This window comes from Molossus molossus, unplaced genomic scaffold (genome assembly GCF_014108415.1).
Source record: "Molossus molossus isolate mMolMol1 unplaced genomic scaffold, mMolMol1.p scaffold_m16_p_3, whole genome shotgun sequence".
Taxonomy (NCBI): domain Eukaryota; kingdom Metazoa; phylum Chordata; class Mammalia; order Chiroptera; family Molossidae; genus Molossus; species Molossus molossus.
This window is the reverse complement of record NW_023425366.1, coordinates 25,872,090-25,894,804: the sequence shown is the minus strand read 5'-3', so window position 1 is coordinate 25,894,804 and position 22,715 is coordinate 25,872,090. Positions and strand designations below refer to the sequence as shown.

Genomic DNA, 22,715 nt, shown 5'->3' with positions numbered 1-22,715 from the left:
ATAAGGATGTCCTGCCTGTGACTTTATCCCCAACCTATTCACGTGAGACCAGGCCCTCTGGCTGCCCTGCCTGCTCTCTCTCCTTCTGGTCCATACTGGGGTGGAGGTGAAGGTCCTGGCCTCACTTCTTTGTTCTGTAGCTTCCAGGAGACTGCAGGGCGGTCAAGTCCAGGGATTCCTGTAAAGATTGTCTTGTCCAGAGGGAGAGACACACAGATGGGGTGAGGGGGCTTAAGGCTTCTCTAAAGTAATTATAAAGCAGTTTTTGTGACTCCCAGATTTTTAGATCTTACAAACAAGCCAAAAGAAAAATAAGTTTTTAATGGGGAATTAAACATTAATAATGAAAGCAAATTTCCACGTAATGGCATTGAAAATATAGTCATTAATAATAATTAACCCTGGCCGGTTTTGCTCAGCAGTTAGAGCATCAGCCCGCAGACCATTGAGTCGTGGGTTCGATTCTGGTTAAGGGCACATACCTCGGTTGCGGTTCATCCCCAACCCTGGTTGGGTCGTGCGGGAGGCAGCCAGTCGATGTGGCTCTATCACGTTGATGTTTCTCTCTGTCTCTCCTTCCCTCCCACTCTATCTGATGATAAATAGAAAAATATCCTCAGGGTAAGGAATAAAAAATAAATAAATAAAAAATAAAACAACTACCATCACTTATCACCCTCAGTTCATAAAAGAAAAAACAATTTAATACAAAAGATAATTAAAACACATTTCTTCCCAGGAAAGATGTGTCTTGTGTCCACATAGACAAACTCACACAGAGGGAGACCCCAGTTGTCCTTTCTTTTCGTTTCTCCATGGACCAGGGACACGTTTGTGCTGCGTGGCACCTGTGACTGACTCGGGGCCGTGTGAGAACTCTGCCATTCCCTGCACGACTTGGAGATCACCTCCTCTGTGTTATTCCTTCGAAATTAGGACAGCCCCCACCCACCGTGGCGTCAGGAGAGGTGAACTCCGAGAGAGGGTCTGCCTTCCAGGGTTACGGAAATGTTGCCCACTGGCCTCTTTTTGCTCTGGAGGGCACGGGAGAATGTCAGACCTCAGAGACACTTGGGGACACACAGAACCTGAGAAATGGGAGCATCTGGCGAGTCCTCCAGTTAGTGCAGACCTGTGTGCGAATCATGGCTGGCAGACGGGCCAGTGCTCCTGTCCTGGGCCTCGGAGGATGGGTTCCCGAGCATCCTGGGACACTGTGTTCCAAGGCTCGGGCATGCTCACTCTCAAAAAGGACGTTCACAGAACTGTAGAGCCAGAATGGGCCTAAAATCCCAGAGCTGAATTTCCCATAATACCAAGCCACTAATTCACCTGAAGGAGGCAAAGGACAATCAGAGATTCACTAACATTGTCTTTGAAGAGTGTGGCTCACAGCCCAACACTGTGCCCCGGAACACAGAAGCACCTCTCAGATGGGGGTGGCTGGCTGGGGGCCTCAGACTCAGATCTCACACCTTCCTCCAACCTCTGAGCTGCTCCCCTCACCTACCAGTAACCCCGTGAGCTGAAGAAAAGCCGACACCAGAGTGCTTTGTTGAAAGCCTTCACCTGTTGGACTGGGATCTATTATTTTATCTTGTGAGCTTTCTCTTAGCAATCTCAAACTTTCCATCCTTTCTTTAAAGGCCTTATTTTACACATATTTGTGTGATTTCTTTTCACATGTACTTTCCTTTTCACAAGTGTTGTTCCAAATGGGCCACATTATCCCAATGTCCAATCGATACTGACATTTACCCAATTAATGCAGTTCCCTATTCTGTGCATTTTGAGATTCTGTACATTGCATACTCTTCCTCATATTTTTCTTTGCTATGTGTCTTTCAATTTGTCTTGTTTTGTCTTCCTGATCTTTGAATTAGCTGTACATTTCAACTCAGCAAAACTCAGTTAGTTGGTTTTTGAGGGTGGCTCTGTAGTGAGTGGAATGATGGCCCCCACAAAAGCCACGTCCACACCCTACTCCCCAGAACAGGTGAAGGTAAATGTTCTCTTATTTGGAAAACAGGGACTTTGGAGATATATGAAGTCACAGGTGTTGAGACGCGGAGCTTGTCCTGGATTATCCCAGGACGCTAACTCCAATGACAGATGCCCTTATAAAAGACACACATGGGCGAGACACACAGAGAAGGCGATGTGACGATGGAGGCAGAGACTGGAGGGATGTGGCCACAGGCCCGGAAATGCGACAGCCACCCGGGGTTGGAACAGGCGGGAGGAATTCTCCCCTAGAGCGTCCAGCGAGAAGGCCCTGCCAATACCTTGGTTCTGAACTTCCAGCCTCCAAAACTGAGAGAGAATAACTTGGTTGTTTCAAGTTACCAATTTGTGGTCATTTGTTAAGGTAGCCACAGAAAAACGAATATAGTCTCCAATATCCTAAGATCATATCTGAAACATTTCCACACCGGGCTATTCAGTCATTATTCCCACATTTGATAGTATTTGTCAACATCTTACTGTGCCTTTTAGGTCACTGATCTCAGTCATTTTGTGTTTTTCAATCGCAATTTATTTGTCAATCTGTGGTCTGTGTCTAGAATCAAAGAGTTCTGTTTATCTACTAATCAACTGAAAATAAATGGGCTTTTTTCTAAATCACAAATTTGGGAGCAAAGGGCTGTAAAACGTGTGGAACTGAATGGGTTGGCATCTCAAAAGGAAATATGGACCGTGTGACAGTGTTTCTGAGCAGTCACACTAGTGACACCATCAGAGTAGTTAGCGTGCGGTTTGGAGCTAGACTCTCGGGTTGGAACCTAGCTTTACCAATTAATTGTGGGCAAGTTATTTATCTTCCCTGGGCCTCAATTCCCTCCTCTGTGAAATGGGTCTAATAATTATACTGACTCATAAGCTATGTAGGTGGGGATTAAGGAACTAAGGTGTGTCAAGTTCTTAGAACAGCACCAGGAGCACGTTAAGTGCTACAGAAGTGTTAACTATTGTTTATATGTTTACACCTTAAACATACAATTAGTGTGAAAGTACTTTAAAAATAGGGAGGGACTAAATAAGGAGGTTGTAATAATTTAATAAGAGCATCAAGAAAGTGCTCCTGGGTACATAACCCTGTGCGACCCTGACATAGGCTTGCAGGCAGAATTACATATACCCGCGTAGGGGTGAACAAGGAACAGTATACTCACAGAGCTACCACTGATCATTCTGCTTCATGCCATTGGCAGCCGTACGTAGCAGACAATGTAATGACAAGCGCCCCGTTACATCAGCCGCTCCGTCACTTTCTGGACCCTTTGTAGTAGTTCTTAAATTTATACCATCATTTCTATTCACAGGCTAATAGATTAATCTCATCTAGCTCATTATTGCTTCATGCCTGCACTGTTGTAAATACTCATGGAGTCCAACCCCTTGGACGAATGACGTCTTTTCCCTCCAGCAGAATTCTGAGCAGTGTTCTGTAGTTCCCAAACCTTACGAAACTCCCGTCTTCTGCAGCAGTGGCCTCGAAGCTCTTTTGATCCTACACCATTAAAGGAAAACAAATTAACATGTTATAGAAGAAAGACCCAAATGCTGCTAGACTAAACATATGCACATGATTAAATACACGACTATGGAAACAATGTAAAAGAAGAGTTTGAGCTGAAAGAGAAATTACTGTTAGATGTCTTGTTAGTCCTGCTGCTCAGTCCTGTCGTTAGCTGCTGCCTAACGGCTTGTTTTGCACCCAGGGAGCCTTCGCAAACCCCTGGGAAAATGCATCTTCCTGGTCACTTCAAACTGTGTCCAGCTTATTGTCAGTGGTGATTTGATTACTGTTGCTTTGACCTCAGGCAAAGTTATAGCCTCCTCTAGGATTTTCATTTCTATTCCTGATTCCATTTGTATGTTTCCTTTCTGGAAGGTTCTAGAATCTTTTCTTTATCTTTGGGGTTCTGATATTTTGACATAATGTGACCTTGTCATTTGTTGTGCTAGGCATTTAGTGTGCCTTGTGATCCTCAGTTCCGGACAAAATGTTCTAACAGCTCTTGGATACTCTTCCTTTCTGCTCTCTTTCTGGAATTCCAGAAACAGTGGTTCTCTTGTTTCAGATCTCAGTCTCCCCCCTCCCCTTGACATTTTTGTTTTACTTTCTAGGATTTATTCCATAGTATATTCTAACCCTCTATTGAAATTTGTATCTTGCTATTTTTAATTCCCAAGTTATCTCTCTTTCATGTTTACCTTCTTTTTCTTATTTTATGAATAAATTCTCTAATAGCTCCGAGAACGCGTACGTGTACACACACACACACACACACACACACACACCCCACCACCGGTCCTGTACCACCTGTTTCCTCTGGAGTCCTTCCTACCAGTCTCCTTTAATTTGTGTTGCAAGTTTTCTTAGATACCTGAGGATCCATGGTTGCCCTTTCATAATTAAGACTTAAATACTTGAAACCAGTTCACGAGCTCTCTGTGTGTGGGCAGAGCTCTGTGTGTGGACAAGTGGGCTTCACAGCAAGTGCCCAACTAAAATTTTGGCTAGGGAACCAACTGGCCTCTTCCTTAGGGACCCATTTCTCCAGAGAAGCCTCCAATCTCTTGTTGGGGGGTATCTTCCCAGCTAAGGCCTTCTGGCATCAGGTCCTCGGAAATGGAATGGGTGGTCTACCGTCATTAAGCGGACTTTCAGTTAATTCTCTTATTTTCGCGCCTGTGCCTCACCCTCTCCGTGCTCCTCAGTAACAAGTAGACTGGCGCCCCCTGGAATCAGTTTCTCTAAGGCACCTTTCCAGCCAAGGGTGGGGCCGAGAGCATGGCCTCTAGTGAGGGGCTGGGAGGAAATCTGGGGAAACACTGATTCTGCATAGAAACCTTCCACCAACCCTGTGCACTGCCCCCTGCCTCGGATATCTCCTACCTCTAAGTCCTGGACCTCTGAAGGTTCTGCAGGGCAAATTGGCTTTCAAACCCTCCTGGGAAAGAATTACAGTTTAGAACCATTTTCTTTTTCATTAAAAGGACCAAGCAAAGAAGTATTGTTGCGAATTATCTGATAGGGTGGAATTTCTGATGCTTGATCTGGGTTGAAAGAAGCAGCAGGCACTGCAGGTCAGAGTCTACATCACCGAGGAAGTTGGCTAGTAACTGGCAAATATTCACAACTGTATTAAGAACACTGAGTTGTCATCAGTTGGAAAGGAAATTTGTATTCTTTGGGACATTGGGACGCATTCTTGCAGAAACAGCAGGGGAAGTAAAAAGAATTCTATTTTGGTACCAAAGAGGCTTGGTACTCTGCCTGAGGACGGGAGGGGAGTGTGCACTTTCTTTCCTTTGATGCCCGTAACTCGCTATCATAAGTAGGAAATTATTTAATGGAATTCGATATTAGAATCTCTTAGGTTAAGTCATTTATTTTTATTGGTTGTATTTAACAGTTAAGGAAATGTGAGCCTTTTGAATAACAGAGGCATCAGGGAAATCAGTACTAATTGTTCAATAAATATTCTTGAATATGTGTGTCCCAATGATGGCACTTAATCATCCATCCTTTTCAGAGCTTTCCACGTAGAAGATATCTTAGCCTCTTTATTGAACTCTAAATCTCATTTTAAACCTTGTAATGCAAATTAGATAAAGCCTAAATGTGTTTTTTCATGAATATGGCAGATAAAATGAATGATTGAATAATGATCAAGGACATTAATAACTTGACACTTTTTATTGCTTAATATATACCACCCATAGGGCTATGTATTTTATAGATATTAATCCACTTATTTTTACAACTACCACATAAGATATTGTGTCAGTCAACCTCGACTAAGTAAGTTATGCTGCAATAAAAAATAGCCCTGGATCTCAGAGACTAATCACAACACTTTTTTCTCACCCACATGACATGTCTGTCACGGACAGCACAACCAAGGACCCAGAAGGTGGACAGCACCTGGGTGGAAACTGGTAGTCTCAGGCGAAGGGATAGAAGACATAGTGAACCATGAGGTGGTTCTTAAAACATCTGTTCAGAAGGGATGCACATCACTTCTCCCTTCGATTCAATGGGCAAAGCAAGTCCCATGGTAGCTCCTGTCCTTATTGAGCCAGGGAGGTTTTTATCTTATTTCATGGAAGGTCATCTCAAATTATGCAGCCAGCCTGGTATCAGTGGTTGGGGGAGTATGATCCTCTAACAGGGAGGGCAGTAAATATTTTGAATAATACAATCTACCATAAACAAAGCAAAACCAGCATAACAAAACGAAAACACAGTGTCAAGGGCTTAAGCATGCAAGATGTTAGAATAAAATGTTGAATGACACTTTTTTTTTATCTTCACCCAAGGACATTTTTTCATTTTTTGTTCAGATAGAATGGGAGCAAGAGAGAGGAAGAGAGAGAGAGAGAAACATCAATGTGAAAGGGACATATCGAGTGGTTGCCACTTGCATGACCCAACCAGGGCTGGGGACAAACTGCAACCGAGGTACATGGTTTTAGCAGGAACTGAACCTGGGTCTCTCTGGACTGTAGGTCGACGTTCTAACCACTGAGCCAAACTGGCCAAGGCAAATGCCACTTTTTTTTTTAAGAGAAAGAATTAATGTTCACCTGCATGCTAATATCTAGGTTGTAGTTGAAAAATAAAAGAAAACATTAAGATATTATCTTATGAGGAATAACACTGGGAGATTCCCTTATAAAAGGGCCCTTCTAATTTTGTTTATACGAATGAAATTCAGGGTCAGGTGGTCTCAAAGAGGATCCTGTTTCACTTTGGGGATTCTCTAGTGTTTTATATTTATCATGTGGCTCTGAAACTCTCCAAATGTGAGAAATAGCTTAGAGGCAGTAAGTGTGATTGTTTCAAGGGGAGATAATTTTAAGAGAAAATAATTTCATATCATTAGAAGCACATCTTAAACTTATGGGTACCTATGTAATCTTTGCATTTTATTTTCTAACTCGTGGTTGTGTAAAGTCTTGACTGTCACAAGATAAGTACATACGCATCCCAATGCTTTAATTAATTTATGTTCTAGTTTATTAGACTCTTCATTAAAAAGTCACTTCTCTGGATTAGCATTTATTGCTCTACAGAAATTAGCCAACCAGGTGACACTATTAATTTGAGCGAGCCTGCCACCTAGTGGTTATTTGGAAAATAAGACTTGGCAAAACTAGTTGCTCTGCAGTACCTTTTTTTTTTTCAATAAATCTTTTTTGAGCCCCTAATGTGTACCAAACACCGTTCTAGCTTACACCAGTGAATAAAATGGACATGAATCCCCCAACCTCCTGGAGCTTGTTTTATAGAATAAGGATTTGTGTATATAAGTTAAAGTTTGGAAATGTGGTCCACATTTATAACCCATTAACCTAATATCCCACCTACATGCATGCCCATCTTCCCTGTATGTTACACATGAGGGAAATATCCATGCTCTATGAAGGTCAGCTCCTCTCTTCTAGCCTGTGGATCAAAACACTGTTTCAAGGGCTCAAGGACTTTGCATCTGTAATGATACCCCCTCTTTTAAAAAAATGTTTTTATTGATTTTTATAGAGAGAGAGGAAAGGAGCGATAGAAACATCCATTGGCTGCCTCCTGCATGCCCCCTACTGGGGGTCAAGCCCGAAGTCCTGACCAGCAACCAAACCAGTGACCTCCTGGTGCACAGGATGACACTCAATCCACTTAATCCACACCAGCTGGGCTGATCCCCTCTTTCTCCTACATTCTCAAAGGCTCCCTCTCCCTTGCCCATCCCCTTCAACATAAATGCTTGCTCCAACGGCTTTTATTTAAAAAAATTCCTTAATCCCAAATTCTTTCTAGCTAATGCTGCATTTCTTTGTTTCCATCACAATAAAACTTCTCAAAATTTTGTTTTTATCCCTTGTGCTCGCAAGAACCTCATCTACCTTATTGATTGCTGAATCCCTAGCACTCAGAAATTAGTTTCTGGCATTTAGCAGATGGTAGATGGATTTGTTTAGTGTGTATATAAATTCATATTGCAATAATGGTGACACCCACCCCACCCTGGTCTGGTATTTGGAAAATAAAGGTAGAAAGGGTATTACATTGATGAGACTCATGCTTAGCATTTGGGAAGATTCTTTAACCTATGGATTCCCAATTTGTAAAAGGAGGATTGGACCACACTGAAGATGACAATTACATATCACGTAGGCTATCTTGGGGTGAGATCTAATTGGCAGTGGTATTTTGGGTATAATATTATGAAGAATTTTTTGGCCACAAAGAAATGCTGTGATTAAATGATGTTGATTGATTAGTGATGTCCACCCTAGACGCAGGAAGTGGTGTTGGCTGTGCATTCCTGGGTCACGTGGTTTCCTCTGCTCTAAATGTCAGTGATGTAAAAAGGCAGAGTCTCAAAATATTGTTTCACTTGCATTTTAGATTTGAACTAGACTTACTCTCTGAACAGTCCTCAACATTTAATAATCGAGTAAGAATTAAACTCAGATTCAAAATTTTAAACGACAGTCTCCAGGAATGAGTCTAAGATAAGTGGTAACGGATCTGCATCTACGTATTTACCCAGAGTTCATCTGGTATCTTGTATCATGAAGTAAAAGTATTTTATTGTATACTATTTAAAACTGTTCCTTACAGCCCTGGCTGGTTTGGCTCAGCGGTTAGAGCATCAGCCTATGGTCCGGAGAGACCTGGGTTCAGTTCCCGCAAAGGGCACATACCTCAGTTGCAGTTTGTCCCCAGCCCTGGTTGGGTCATGTGGGAGGCAGCCACTTGATGTGTCCCTTTCATGTTGATGTTTCTCTCTCTCTCTCCCTTCCACTCTGTCTGAACAAAAAATGAAAAAATGTCCTCAGGTGGGGATAAAAAAAATAAAAATTAAAACTGTTCGTTTCAGAAAAATATCCTGCACCATATCTGGTATTTATTATACTTAATATTTTATTTTCCTCTAATGTGTGTTATTGTTCCTTCTCTTCTGGTTGGCTGACTTCGCTTGCTTCCCCCCCCCCCCCATTTGCTTCTCCACAGGGAGATAATTCCAGACCAGACTGACACATATTTCAAGTAAGATTTCAGTTATGGGGATAACAAGTGTGAAATTATGAGTTTAAAATAAAATAAACCTCAGAAGAAATCATGCACTTCATTTGAAGGAAATTGGGATTAAATGTGAATTTTCATCATGTTTTATGTCAGACAGTCATAAATGTTTTGAATGAATAAAAAAATCTGAATGAATTTGAATATTTGAAAGAAGGTGTAGAGTTTATCTTAGTTAAAAAAAAAGATAGCAATTGGTGATGTTAGCAGGAGGAAATTGTTAATGATCTAGACCAGCTGTGGGCAGAGGGCAGCTCCCTGTCAAAGCTGACCTGTTTTTATAAATAAAACTTTATTGGAACACAGCCACATCTGTTGGTTTTCACATCGTTTATGTCTGTTTTCTTCAGATAATGGCAGAGTTCCCGAGTGCCCAGCAGAAATCACATGGCTTGCAAAACCTAAACTAGTCATTATTGGGCCCTTTCTAAGTTATAAGCTTCTCATTAGATTGTATGTTTCTGAAGGCAGACGCTCTATGCTTAACCTTAGTTTATAATTTCTTTTTTAATAAAGGATCACTACCTTTGAGATGATCGGGTAATAACTTTAAGAAATAGAGTATGAAAATAGATGTGTGCAGCGGGTGGTATTTTTAAACTTTCTACCTATTGTTACATGTGTCCTTTAAGCCATCCCTATTTTTCCTCAACTTTTGGAGAAAGGTCTGTGTCCTCTGCTTCTCTCCCTGACCTGGGTTCTTCCGTGTGCCGCCAACCTGGATCGTTGAAGGGAGCTGTGCATTGCAGGGCATCAGCCCCCCCCCCCCCATGTTCCCCAGGAGTCCCTCATGCTCCTTTGCGTCCACCCAGTGGCTGATGGCTGCACAACTGCCCTGCAAACCTTCCTGGCTCAGGTGCCTCCACCACCCTCAGTGCTTCCAGCCTCCGGGCCTTCCCGTTGGCAACCTGCAGCCCTTGAGCGGATTTTTAGCAGCGGCCAACAAGGTGTGGGGTGTCCGTTGCCAGACTCCCATGGCACCCTTTTAGGCAGAAATGAGGGGGGAACTCTTTATTTGGGCCAAAACACAACTTAAGTTTAAAAGAGGAAAACCTTAAGATACAATTACTTCTATTTTTCTGACAACACAATATTCGAGAGGTCAACTTTTGCACTGCAGGGTTTGTTTAAGGTTCACACCAAAATGCCTGGCATTCAGTAAGAGAAGCCAAAGGAGAGGATGAAGAACTCCGTGACGACCGTCCCTCAGTCCCAGAGGAGTCTGGAGTCCCCTGGCTGAAAACCTCTGCTTGAGACTCCCGGGGAAAGGCAGCAGCAGAGCCTGGGAGAGGGGTTGATGTATACTGTGGATACAACTTGCTCACCTGATGGACATTCTGCCCCACCCAAGGAGAGGCTTCTTCTTCCCTGCACCCTCCGCCCATGGAAAAGCGTTCACACGCTCCCACACAAAGTTGCCTGTCTGGACCACATTGTCTTCACCTTTTCATAGCAATGCTTTAGCAGAACTATAATAGGATGGTTTCTGCAGTTTGCAGGTTGATAAAAATAAATGGCCTCATGCGAAAATTTCTGTATCTGCAGTAAAAAGTTGTCCTTTATGAAATTTGGTATCCTTTACATAAAGGAACATAGCAACACATTCCTCTTCAAGTTGATTGCTGCGAAGATTTGCCCCTCCCAATCCACTGAAAATGTTTGCTTTTATTAAGGAAATTAATAGCCTATAATATTTTAATCTTTTCTTTTGGTTGCCATGAAGCTTAGAGCTACATTCTTTGTTTTATTTTATTTTATTTTATTTTATTATAGCTGTCTGTGCCCTCCCATAATCCCTGATAGAGTGCTTAACTCTTATTTGATCTCTTCCTTAGTGGTCCTACTGGAGGTGCTATATAATCAGGTTCTTTAGGACACATTTTCTGAAGGTGTTTTATGAATTGACTAAGGGCTTTAAATACATTTTCTTATAGAAACCGAAGAACAACCCAGTGAGGTTGGAATTTTCCCATTTTCCAGATAAAAAGAGACTACAGCTAAAAAACAGGGAGGACTGTGTTCAAAATAAAAAAGCTAGAAAGTGGAGGCAAAGTTAAGATTTGAAGCCATGACTAGCTATAAAACCGAGCCTGTCAACTCAACCACTGAGATGTACCCTCTCCCCTAATCATGTTCCAGGAGATGTCAGCCAATGGCAAAGAGAACTGGTCTGTAAGAATGGAATCAGTTTCCCCAGACGAAACCCAAACAATGAAGCAACATTGGAAAAACAAAGTCAATTCTTATTGGTAATTAAATATATGCAACTTAAAACCATTTGCACCTAAAAATAATCTGTAACATGTACTGGTGTTGGGGCTGGGGAAATGAATTCTCTTAAATTGTTCTGGTTACACAGAATTTTAAAATCTCAGTGGAGGACAAAACCCATAAGAATCAGCATAGTGATGATTGATGGATCCCATTGCTAGAAACTGAAAGAGAGGAAATATTTTAAAAGATGGGAACTATGTGTTTAAAGCTGTCACAGCAGCATGATTAGAAGTAAAAAAAAAAAAAAAAACCCCAGAAAGGAAGATAATTGGCCTTTAATAGAAGGTAAAATGCCTAAGTGATTTTGCTTCAACAATGCTGTCTATTAGATCATTCAGATAGACGAAAAAAGACAGAAAGTCATAAAAGCCAGAGTTATATAGAAAGCAGAACTTTGTGTTGATTACAGGTGCATCAATGCAAAAAATAAGTAAGAATATGGAGAGCACAGTAGTTGCTAACTATGGGCTCAAATCTACTTGCTCCTGCCATCACCTCAAAAGTTGGGGCTGTGAGGGGGGACCTTTTGCATTCGAAGTGGATGAGAGTGGGACACCCCAGAGACCTGGGCCGGCAGAAAAATGCAAGAAACAGAAGTGCAGAGTTCAAATACAGAGTGCAGGGAAAGCTGATGAGAAGGCAGCCTCTAAGTAGTGGTTTCTCAGCCCAGCACAGGTCTCCCAAACAATGCACAGAATTATATAGTGTTCCCCAAGTAGTGAATGTTCATTGCAAAAACACTCATTCAACACGGAACTGTATAGCATGGTTTTGGAAAACTGAGCAACCCTCACCCCACCTCTGAACGACACCATTTCTCAGCAAGAACAACGTGGTAACAGTTTGGGCAAAAGTCCTGCAAAGATTTCTCCATGTATTGATTTAGAGCATAATGGGACAAACACCTCCCATTCAGCAACTTGCTTTAGGCACCTAAGACATTATTTTTGACATCTTTCCTTGTGTTTGATTTTGATCAAGTAAAATATTCTAATTACCATGAAAATATTTTTTTGTTTGCTTGTTCCAAGTCTTTCAGGAACAGTGACAAGAACCATGATTTTCTAGTTGTGTCAAATACTATGGCCTATCATTGTGACCGGCCACCTCATTCTCATAGATGGCATTGGGTTCCCCTGGGAACTACTGACACAATTGCTGTTTTTCTTTTTTTTTTTTTTTTTCAGATATCCTCAAATGTTTATATCAGCTTTTTCCTTAATACACTTTAAGGCTGGCTCTCTCATTTCTTACTAACTTACTTTTTTGGTTTGGAGAGAAGTCCTTCTTTCTGACATCGAGTTGAGCTTATCTGAGAGGTTCCTGGGCCTGGGATGCACCTGGGTTGTGGCATCTGCGAGTCTTTGGGAGTCTATCCACAGGGCAGAGTCAAGCAGATGTTGGAATTTGGACAGCATTTGCACCTGGGGAAGTTGGGAAAACGGCACCCCTAATTGATTCACAGCAAAAGTGTACCTCCTCGGCACTCTGTTTGGCAACCTGCTTGTGCACTTACCAGTTTATTTTGGGCACCATTCCCTGCATTGGAGTTGAATTGAAAACATTTCAATACCAGTAGGGGCTGGTCTGAGAGGAGAATCAGGTGGTAACAAGGAATGGGGCCAGACTGCGCTATCTAGTACTGGAACCTCTACAATCTCATTGATTCAGCAGCACAGCCACGTGAATAATTGTTCTACAACATTCTTTAGGCCACTGTAAAGTAACCTGTTCTTTGAAGACTTTAATGGGTGATTACAGGGGAAGGGCAGCCAATGAATGAAGGACTGGTTTCCTGACACGGAGGTCCCTCTGCCCTATCCCCTGCCCTGTGTCTGTAGAAACAGGTAGGCACCGCCAGGAAAGAACTCTTGCTGGTTAGTGAGGCAAACACCCTTCCATCACTGGTTTTGTGTATTTTCTCAATAGAAAATGCTGGAGAGTAAGAAAAGTACTTTGGGACAGAAAGCCCCGGAGGAAAAGTGCAGTCGATGGTAGGGAGAATGGAGTTGGGAATGAGGACCGTTCAGGTGGAGTGAAAGATTTTTATCCACCTTTCATCTGGCGCAAAAATGTTCCCAGTGTTCGTGCCAAGGCCGGGTTGCTCCTTGCATTTCAAGCTCAATGCTTCGTAGTAAACACATTTGCTCACGTTTCCCCGCTATCCCTTTACAGGACATAAAGAGGAATGTGAAAACAGGGAACCGAAGTTAATCTGTTTTCTTCCGGTTGCTCAGTGTGTAGTAACAGAGTGGAATTCGGAATCCCTGATGTTAATCTTTGGCTTTGCTCTCGAAGAGACTGCCTGGTTTTGTGTTCCCATCGAGGAAGGTGGCAGTGAAGGGCTCAGGGTGCCTGCCAGGGCCCTGCCCAGAGAACTCTGCTCCATTTTGGTACCCACAAACCTGCTGCCTGCCAAAGACACCCTGACCCACAACAGGAGGCGGTTCCCCTTGCAGCACTTAATAAAATCAGGTGCTTTCCCACATCATGCGTTTTAAAACTAGGGTTTCTCAAACTCATTTTGACATTCTGGGCTGGATAACTGTCGTGGGCTGTTCTGTATGCATTGTGCGATGTTCAGCAGCAACCTTGATCCTTACTCATCAGATGCCAGCGATCTTTTGCCCCTTTGCCCTGCCCCCCCAGATGCTTCCAGGTATTGCCAATGTCCTCTGGGGTGCAAAAGAACCCCTGCTTGGGAACCGCCTAGTGAAACCTAGCAAGTCCTTTCTCTTAGCTATGTGGTGGTGAGGTTGTAATAATGGGGGTGGGAGAAGGGAGAAAGATGAAATAAAGATTATACAGATTTCAATATTTTTCTGTGATTAAAAATCATAAATATATTTAGGGGAAAGAGATGTACATTTTCATATGTAATGCTGGCTGTCTGGCTTTGAGCTTGCAGTTTGTAGGTGGGATCTTGTGAACACATTAGAGCAATTCAGTCCTCCAGTCAACACTTAGCAGTAGAGCTAAATTTATCACATTCGCTCCATGGGTCTCTGAGGGTTCAGGGTAATTCAGTGGCTTTAAATAGGAGCTAGCCAAACGAAGTCAAGCAAAGGTGGCTGTGGCAACATTGGGGTGACAATGCTGTCACCATGTTTTTGCTTCATTCATACTGGTCCACATCTTTTATTTGAGACTTTAATCCTCTCTTTACCATTTAGGAGGAAAGGATGGTGAACTGAGGAGGACACCAGGCTCAGTGGGTGATATGGGGGGTATGAAAGGGGAGTTGTGGGTGAGTTTTGGAGGTGAGATGAGCTCTAAATAGTTATCATGGTCTCTCAATGGACACAACAGATAACTATTTGAAAAGGTGAACATACACCAAAGTTTTTGTAAACTGACTGGTAATTTAGGTGATGAAGAGTCCATTATATTGCAAGCAATTCCAAGGCAAATACTTTAGCGAAAATCAGTAGTCACTGAATAATGTATCCTTTTGATAAATATTTTTATAATGCAGGTTATGATTCACTGAAGCAAATTAAGTAAGTAATTGAAAATGACAATGAAATTCATTTTACAACCCAGAAAGTCCAGCTTTGTTTATTAAAAATATATTTATTTCATTTGGAGAGTAAACCAGTTTTTATTTTCAGGATGTAATGTTGAAAGGTAATTAAATTTGTTATAAATTGCACCTTCAAGATATGCTCCCAAGTCCATTAGTCCATAATCTAAACAGCTAGTGACATCCACAGTAGTTAATGTTAACAATTTTCTAGGCTCCAGAGCTCTAATGCTTAGTCATTAATTCCTTAAGTGTGCGTTTCAAAAGATGTTAGATGAACAACTAAAAATATTATGAAATTAGCCTTTATATAACAAGGTACTGAAATGTAACACTTTGACTACCATTTGATACATATTTATAAATTCTGAAAAACCTGCCAGTCTTTTTCTTTACTTTTTTTTTCTTTATTGATTTTAGAGATAGAGGAAGGGAGAGGGAGAGAGAGAGAAACATCAATGACAGAGAACATTGATTGGCTGCCTCCTGCATGCCCCCACTGCGGATTGGGGCCACAACCTGGGCATGTGCTCTGACTGGGAATCGAACCAGTGACCTCCTGGTGCATGGGATGATGCTCTACCACTGAGCCACACCAACCCAGTAAAAACCTTCCATTCTTTAGGTTAATAGCACCGCCAGCAAGTTTCATCATTATCCCTTTAAAGAAGAATGCCTTAAAAAATCTTTTAGCCCTGGTTGGCTAAAAGAGCATTGGAGCATTGGCCTGCGGACCAGAGAGTCCTGGGTTCGGTTCCTGCTAGGGGCAAGTACAAAAAAAAAAAAAAAAAAAATCTTTTAAGAGAACAACTAAATCTGATGGAAGACAAAACTGAGGAGACCCACAGTCTCAATGGTGTAAGCCTTTGCTTCTCATTTCTGGGAACCCATGATTTGTATTGCAACCACACTTTTGAAAGGTTTGTTTTCTCCATCAGGAAAATTTAGCCGGAAGCACTGAATGTACCAAACATTAATTTTTATGTTGTCTTTTTTTCTTTGAAAAATTGGAAAAAGAGGAAATAGAACATAACATCCAGGGGCTTACCATACAAACAGAATAAGACCATATACTTACTAATTTTAAGATGATTTACATGCCTGGAAGATAACAGGGCTAAAAATTGAATACTAAACGAAATAACTAACTACTCTGAGACCCTAAAAAATACACTCAATAAATGTCTTCAGTATAAAATTGCAAATGCTCATCTAATTTGACAGGATAAAAACTTAGAGAATTGTTCAAAATGGTTTACAATTTTATAGCCCAGTATTTTTTGACTTGGGTGATTTTTGCCTCCCAGGGGACATTTGGCAATGTCAGGAGACATTTTTGGTTGTCACAACTTGTGGAATGTATGTGGTAGTGGTGGCGATGGTGGTGGTGGTGGTGTGTGTGTGCTACTGTTAACTAGTGGATAGAAGCCAGCAATGGTGCTAAACATCCTACAGGGCATGGGACAGCCCCCACCAATAGAAAATTATCAGCGCAAAGAATGAGGTTGAGAAACCCTGCATCTAGCCTCAGAGATGGTGTGCTGGAATGAGGGACACATATTGAACTTATTAAATTATTGAATAAATATTTATATTCAAATAAGTAAAACGGTTTGGAGGCAACCCTAGTTGCAATTTGCTTTCCTGTTCTTGTACCATATTGATTTGCTATTCATTTAAATGGCAAAAAAAAAAGCCCTGGCTTGTGTGGCTCAGTCGGTGTATCTGCCTGCCTGCACCGAGAAGTTCTGCATCATGCTTCTCTCTTTCTCTCCTCCTCTCTCTAAAACCAATAAAAACAGATTTTTAAAAAAAATAGCAGAGAGAGAGAGAGAGAGAGAGAGAGAGAGGAGAGAAAAGCAAACCAACAAAATCCCTATTTTTTTCTTACCACCCTTTGGTTAAAATGTGAACATTTCTAGCTTGTATACCCTTGTCTAATTTAGTGCGACCACATGTGAACTGTAAAATACCTGTTCAGTTGGGTACACAAGTATTTCCACCCCACTTTATTTAAATGTAATTAAGTTTGGATAAGTTTTCTCCTGTTAAAAAATAGACTTACCTTTCCCCAGTTGAATTTGAATGCACTTGCCTTTGGCGTCTGTTCTCCTAAATATAGTTACATTTTTGTCGTCCCGATTTTGGAGGACAACCCTGTCCCTGAATCTAAGGGTCAGGGTTGTCCTCCTGGGACAGGAGGGCAGATCCATCCTGGAGGAAAACCTGCAACTCAATCGTTTTCTTTGCTGAATATAGGCGAGCAAGAAAGCAATCTAAACACAGCCAGAGGGCGCCAAAATGCCGCAAATAGAAGTTCCGAGGTTCACACGGGTTTTGCAGGAAGGTAAAATTGGCTTTTGTCTAAAGAAAGGGCTACCGTTGTAAGCGAAGTCCTGTTATGGTATCTTTTACATTTGCCTCTTGTCAGTGGATAAGCAAGGTGAGCATATCTCCCCACCCTGTTATTTTTATGTCCCAGTGTTCAACAAGGTGACAGTTCCCAAGACTCCCCCACTACACACACACAGCAGTTGGCCCGTTTTGACTCTTGCGCCTCTGTGCTGGTTGCCTCGGCTAACCCAGTCTTCCTGAGTGCTGGTTGCCTCCATTAAAACACACACACACACACACACACACACACACACACACACACACCCCCAATCCCAAGGGTTCCTTTCCTTTTCTTTTTCTCTGAAGTCCCGAGAGCATCCTCGCAGGGCTGTGCCGCCCACCCTGCCAGCTGGACCTTAAGCCGTGGCGCTTGTCCGAAGCCGCAGCCGTCGGGGCTCAACAGAACGCGCGCGGGAGCCGCCCACCCAGCGCGCCTTGTCCGCGGGGCGCCTCGCAGTAGTGCCAGCTACTGAGGGCTCCCCATCCACCCTGCGGACATCCGTCTTTAATGGCTGTGGGGAAGCCACCAAGTCACCCCCCAACCTCACTGCCTGCCGGGGTATAAGAATCTCAGCCAGATGTCGCGAGCTGACGGGATTGGGGTCCTGATTAGGGTAGCAGGTGGCAGGGGGCATCATTCATCACCTCGAGGCAGCTCCTTAAGTCTGAGCGAGAGCCGGAGCACTTCTAGTCAACCGTTCCGAGAGAGAGAGAGAGAGAGAGAGAGAGAGAGAGAGAGAGAGAGACCGAGACCTACCCATGGACAGCCACGCGCAGCGGGGGAGTGGAGGAACCCGGGCGGGAGGGTGCGGGGGGGGGTTGGCCCAGAATGGAGGGTGGTGGGAAATGGAAAACCCACGTAGAGGGCAGATCAAGAGAAGCAAGAGGGGTACAGGGATAGAAGGGGGGAAGGGGACCACCGGGATAAAGAAGGGAAGTGTGGGGACTAGGGTGAAGGGGAGAGGACTTCGGGAGCGTGCAGAGATGGAGGGGAGTTGAGGCGAGGTGGGCGGGGCACCGAGATGGAGGGGAAAGGGGGAGGGAGGCGGGCGGGGTAGCAGGAGAGAGAGGCTGGGCGGGCGGACGCGGCGGGGGAGGGCGCTAGGCAGGAAGGGGAGGGGGAGCGCGAGCGCAAGAAATGCAGAGGCTGCAGCAGCGGCGGCAGTAGCGGCAGCGGCGACGGCGGCGGCGGCAGCGCTCCAACTCGCTCCTCGCTCGGGACTCCGCCGTCGAGCGGTAGAGAGAACCTCCGCCAGCGGCCAGACACCCGGCCGGACGACGCCAGCGACCCGGGCCCCTCGGCGGCACCGCGTTCACACAGGGGCGGCGCAGACACCCAGAGCCGGTAAGGAGGCGCGTCCCTGTGGCCCCGTCGCCACCTCTAGCGCCGTCAACCCCGGGACCTCCGTTTCTCTACTGCACCGCACCCGGCTCCCCAAGTCCTTCGTCTTCAGCGGTAGCTGGGGTGGATGAGTGGTGGTGGTGCAGGGCGGGATTGGACGACGCCGGGCGTGGGGCCCCTCCACAAAGGCTCCGTCGCAGTTCAGAGATCTAGGGTGGAGGTGGTCCCCCGAGGTGAGAGGCTTCAGCCAGACGCCTGGTAGAAAGGATTGGGGGGAGGGGGCTGGCGAGTCTGATAAACGGATTTAGATCGGGGGTGGGTAGCGGGAGAGAAGCTGCTAGTTGAAAAAATTGCCGAATGCGAAACCCTTTAAGCTCACTGAGTCCCAAAGAGCGGGTTTTGCGGGGTTGAAGGGAGCATATCTGTCATCGGAACCTTCCACTGCCAGGAAGAAAGCGCTTGGTGCGAGGGGCGCAGCAGTAAAAGATGGAGGGTGGAGGTGGGGTGGGGCGGGAGTAAGGGGATGGAGAATATGGGGAATCTGATCTGATCAGAGAAAGGAGGTGGCTTTGGGATTTAGCAAATGGGTTTTCTTGATCAGTGGGACTCCTGAATCTTTGCTTGGTGTGGCCGAGGAATGCGAGGTCCACACGACAACGAGCCTTCAGAAGCACATTCAAGAAGATCAAAGCCCCAGACTCGGACGCGCCTTAATTTCTTTTCCACTAACCTGTGGGCCACCTCTTAGCATTTAATTTTTTGGAATCTTCGGTTCAGAGAATGCGCCGGGCGCCTTCCTTCGCAACCCGGGCCGGGAGGGTGTGAGCTTGAACCTGACCGTGCGCGGCCCCTAACGGCCCAGCCCCTCTGTGAACGAAGGTTTGGGATTTAGCAGGTTTTGCCCAAAACACTAACTCAGAAACCCAACGCCCAGTTCCTGTTCCTCCCTCTACCTACGAAAAATATAAATTGCAGAATATCTAGATCGAATCGCACACACAATGTGCGGCTACAAACCGCATTCTTTTCATGAATATTCATCGAACGCTTGGCTGGGCTCCTTATCTGCTTACCCAGAGATATTTCCGTCCTGAGACGAACTCCGTGCACAGCCCTTGCTTGTGTAATTTTCACCCTGCTGAAATTAGCACAGCGCACGTGGGTGCATTTTTAGTACCTTGAACAGGGCTGACACACCTCGCTCTCCCGCGAGGCCAGTAGCACATATGCGGCGGTTTAAAATCAAACACCAGCAGCGACATGGTCATCCTACCAAAGGGGTGTGGACCAACACCCTGTCACCCCCGTCTCCCGGGATTACAGCCTGGGGTAACAGATCCCCAGTGCTGCGGGCAAAATGAATGAATCGGGACTGTAATTACCTATTCCTTTGTCTTGGCCTCGCGCATGCGCGGGAGAGCAGGGTGTGGAGGGCCCCGGCAGCCGCGTCAGATCTCTCTCTCCATCACCCACCCACCCACTCCCTTACGAGGTGAAGGAACAAAGGCGGTTGCCCTAAATGTTGCGTGAACCCCCTGGGTGAAATGACAGTCTCCCTCCCTCCCCTTCCCGCTCCCCCTCCCCCGTGTGTATGTTTCTTGTTTATTAGGCTATCTCTCATCTTTTGCTTTCTTCGTGATTTCAGTTGACCAAAAATAAGATTAACTTTTATAATGAGAGCAAATTGTGGATTTAAAAAAACCCAACACTGTTATTTTCCTTTCTAGTACTGTCCATTGTTCTTTATCCTGTACATTGCACTGCAGTGAAGGTGACTTTCTTACTTTGCATCAATTAACTGACGAATTTTTTTTGCTGTTGGCCATTTGATCAAGGGACATTGGTCTCATTACTTGGGAAAAATTGAGACATCTCGGCTTTTATAGGAACAAGATGGCCTACAAAACCCAAAGCAGAGAAAATGGTTACCTTGTCAGGATCCTAACCCTTTCATTTTTCTTTTGCTTCCTACCTCATTGTTTCTTTAGGAATCCCAAAAGGCAAACCCCATGGAGATGGAAATCCACTAATGGGGGAGGAAGAAGGCAGTGGGCTGCTGGGGTGTATGTGATTAATTTCATTGCCCCTTCCTTCCTTCCTTCCTTCCTTCCTTCCTTCCTTCCTTCCTTCCTTCCTTCCTTCCTTCCTTCCTTCTCTCCTTCCTTCTCTCTCTCTCTCTCTCTCTCTCTCTCTCTCTCTCTCTCTCTCTCTCTCCAATATTTAACAGAAGCCATAATACATATACCTTTGGCTGCTTTTCTTTCCAATAATGTATTATCCAGGTTATGGCTTTTTAAATTTCTTCCTGGGTTACTTTGTTTTACCATCCAAAAGGAGACATTGTGTATATAAAATAAAGCTAAATATATTTTTGCAGTGGTACATATACTTATATGAATTTTATGCTTAAGTATTCTCAGTACACCCTGGTAGGACAACATGTGGCAGGAAAATGGAGATCACCTCTTTTGTTCCTTCGAATAAAACTTGAACTGTATATAAAAGGCTACTTTACTTGGCAGGATAGGTAGGCTAGCTGCCTGGTTATCTGCTCTATTCCTTAGTACTGAATAGTTTATTATAATTTAGGTGGCTATGTGTACTTTTTCTCTTTTTTTTCTTGTAGATTGTTTTTGAGGGAGAGGTGAATTGGAATATAGACCAAATTCAATAGCAAATACATACCAGTATACCACAAATTGAATGTCTTAGGTTTTTGAGTAAAATAATTTGTAAATAGAATTTTTAATAAAGATCAGTTGCCTTACTCTTTGAGCTAGCTCAATTTTTGCCAAGGCTCAGCAGGTGGAGAAAGGGAGCTAATTGGGCCTTTTGACAAAAATGCACCAACAGTTAACTATGTGGACAGTGACATTTTTGTCCTTACCTGGTGCTCATGCTTTCATTATGGCCTGTGGAAGAGAACTCTTTCTCCACCCAGATCACTCTAATTAAAATATCCAGTGGAAGAGCTCAGCTCAGGGCTTTAGCTCTCTGTTCTTGGAGGTGTCATTACTTGTGTGTATATGTGTGTGTGTTAATTCACATTAAGAACAATTTTAAACCATTTTCATCCCATGGTCAAAATAAGTAGAGTATGAAAAACTTACATTTGGGTGAGATTTGATCACTGTAATACAGATGTCTTTTTCATTGTAATTTTATAAAAAACTGCAAAACCCCCGAACCATTTTTAAAGCGATTAAGGTCATATGTATGTGTGTGTGTGTGTGTGTGTGTGTGTGTGTATACATATATATACACACATATATGTATATATGTACATATATATGTGTAAATCTTATTAATGATATGAAATTAAACTAGTTGATATAGAATATTATTTTATATTGCTTCATGTGTGTCTTTGGAAAATATTTTCTTTCTAAATATGTATGTAAAAGGAAGCGAGTCTGGTGAGTCTACTAAGAAGCTCATTTCCAATTTCTACCAGTGTATCCCTAAAACAAATGGGTTTCATTGAACATCTTAAATTAAGATGTTCATTTAGAGTCTTAAAAACTGGCCTGTGTGGCTCAGTGGATTGAGCATCATTCCATGGACTGAGAGGTCCAGGTTCCACTCCTGGTCAGGGTACATGCCCTGGTTGCAGACTTGATCCCCAGTAGGGGGCGTGCAGGAGGCAGCCGACCAATGTTTCTCTCTCACATCGATGTTTCTCTCTCTCCCTTCCTCTCTCTAAAAAAAAAAATCAATAAAGACATATTTTTAAAAAACTCACTTTAAGCCCAACTGAACTTTAAAAGCTGTAATAAACAATGCCTTTTAAATAAAATATTTACAAAATTGTTTTGTCTTATTTTTGTGATCTCTTATAAATTTTTGTTCTGAAAATGTCTAAAAAGACCTGTCAATTATTATTTGTTAAAAGCATTTGGTATCTGATTTGTTGAAAGATGTGCTTTGTTTTGTGTAGGCTTTTGTGTAGTTTTACCTACTCATTGTTACACCTTCTTTATCATAAGATCAACTTCTTAATGATCATCTTAGCTGGTAAACTGGAAATCAGGTAAAAACCTTGTTTATATAGACAAGGGGAAATGATGTGGGATCTATTTGATCAA

At 43.4% G+C, this 22,715-nt stretch overlaps 1 protein-coding gene across 2 annotated transcripts in view; it reads left to right on the top strand.

The window, feature by feature from the left end:
* The window catches only part of BASP1 (brain abundant membrane attached signal protein 1), a 73,906-nt gene that overhangs the window by 4,401 nt on the left and 46,790 nt on the right, over window positions 1-22,715 (top strand). The window contains exon 1 of one of the 2 annotated variants that reach the window (XM_036278642.1): window positions 18,464-18,633. The exons of the other annotated variant lie outside the window; for it this stretch is intronic. The gene's annotated coding sequence lies outside the window, so the exon portion shown is untranslated. Of the gene's footprint in view, window positions 1-18,463; window positions 18,634-22,715 lie in introns of those variants that run through there. 2 annotated transcript variants of the gene reach the window in all.